We start from the raw sequence: 2393 nt of genomic DNA on the forward strand, positions 1-2393 counted from the left end.
GGACTATATTTAAAAGTGAGAGGATTTTAAATATTTTAAAATTATTTTACCTTTCTCTATTTTATTAAATTTTTATTTAGCCTGTTTAGCTGGTGTTAGGGCAGCACCATGCTGAGCCATGTGGATTCTGATAGTCACAGGCCCAGAACAAGGCTCCCCCACATCACCTGCTAATGTTCTGTGTTGCTTCTCACAGAGACGTGCTTGGAAATGTAAGGCCTTAACTCACAGCAGAATCTCTCCATTGGTAGCTGTTTCAGGCAGCCGTCAGGGATCAATTCTGTTTTATTAATTCAATCAACACGTGCATGTTCCAGTCTTTATGCTTTAGACCAAGGACCTTGCACGGGCACTTCTGCTTATAAAGAAGGCCCGTCCTGCCAAGAGAGCCGCTGGGAGCCATACAAGCACAAACACACACACATGCAAAGAAGTTTCTAGTTCCAATATCTAATTGCAAATTTTGAATAAATTTAGTAACCACCTGTGTATGTTTCACTTAAAAATCACACACACACACACACACACACACACACACACACACACACACATATACACACACACACACACATATACACTCACAAATTTTTTACTTTAAAGTAGGCACCTTATTTAAGTAATAATCCTTTATAGCAAGTCACCATTTACAAAGAACTTACATAAAATCATGAAAGGAGACATTTTTTGTGTTTTATTATTGCAAATACTGAGGCCCAAAGAGATTAAGAAATGAGGTTAGGGTTCCCATTATGCTTTATTGCTACTATTACTGATTTTATAAAACACTAGAGGCCCAGTGCACAGATTCGTGCACCGGTGGGGTCCCTCGGCCTGGCTTGTGGGGATTGGCCAAAACTGACTCTCTAATATCCCCCGAGGGGTCCTGGATTGCAAGAGGGCAGGTCTCAGGTGATGCACCCCGGAATCAGGCTCCCTCCTCTCTGGGTCCGGGGTGCAGGTAAAGCAGATTCGGGGCTGACAGTGTCCCAGCAGCAACCTAACCCATGGCCGATTCCACGAGGAATCGGGCTCCCTCCTCTACTGGTCAGAGCATCTGCCCCCTGGTGATCATTGCACATCATAGCTACCAGGTGAACGGTCGAACAGTTGAACAGTCACTTAGGCTTTTAAATACTACTATATAGATGATCACCTGGTTATTTTCAAAAGTGAGTTTCCTTGACACCTCAGTAATTAAAGGAGGTATTTACTTCTAATGAACATTCAAACATCCCGCAATAATATAGGGGTGGGCAAAAGTAGGTTTACTGTTGTAATACAAATAATACAACAATTAAAAAATATACAAGAATAAACTCTGTGTTTTGTATACCCCCAACTGTAAACCTACTTTTGCCCACCCCTGTATTAGTTTTCTGCTATCAGGCAAATATATTCTTCTAGTTATTTGATACATAAGTACAGTGGTATGATTTGGACTAATGAATGAATTACTCAATATTATTAATGACACAAGAATATGAATTTGTCTTTGTAAATCAAAATAACGTATGCATTAATAACCTTAGAAAATATAAACCATAAATATAGAGACCTCCCTATCAAATTACACCTATGTAACTTACAAAAATTATTTAACTACATGTTGTCTATGCCTTACTTTTTTTGTCTTTTTTTGTCTTTATTGCTGAGACTATTACAGAGCCGTCGCCCCTCGCTTATATTTCCCTCATTGCCCCCCTCCATCCAGCTCTACCCCACCCCAGGCCTTCACCACATTAATGTCTGGATCCATGGGCAATGCACATATGCATATAAGTTCTTTGATTAATCTCTTTCCACTCCACTCTTCCTTCCCTCTGAGATTCATCACTCTGTTCCATGCTTCCATGCCTCTGGATCTATTTTGTTCAACACCTCTCCTAGGGCAAGAGATACAAAGGAAAAAAATAAACAAACACGACTACATCAAACTAAAAAGCATCTGCACAGCAAAAGAAACCATCCTCAAGATGAGGAGGGAACCCACTGTATGGGAGAATATACACTGAGTGACCAGATTATTATGACCACCTGACGTTTGTAGGCAAATTAGCCGTACACTACATCGTATGGGACATGGAAGCCGAAGGCGTCTTCGAACACCTTTGCTGTCTGCAGTTACCAAGATAAAACCTCTCCAATTTGCACAGGAACACAAGGATTGGACAGTCGAGCACTGGAAAAAAGTCATCCGATGAATCACGTTCCCAGTTGCATCATGCAGATGGCAGACTGAGAATTTGGTGGAAACAGCATGAAAACATGCACCCCACATGCATGAGTATAACCCTTCAAGCTGGTTGGGGGCAGTGTTATGGTTTGGGGCATGTTTTCCTGGCATGATTTGGGCCCTTTAATTCGTGTGGAACAACGTCTGAATAGCACAACAT

This window comes from Myotis brandtii, unplaced genomic scaffold (genome assembly GCF_000412655.1).
Source record: "Myotis brandtii unplaced genomic scaffold, ASM41265v1 scaffold3, whole genome shotgun sequence".
NCBI lineage: Eukaryota > Metazoa > Chordata > Mammalia > Chiroptera > Vespertilionidae > Myotis > Myotis brandtii.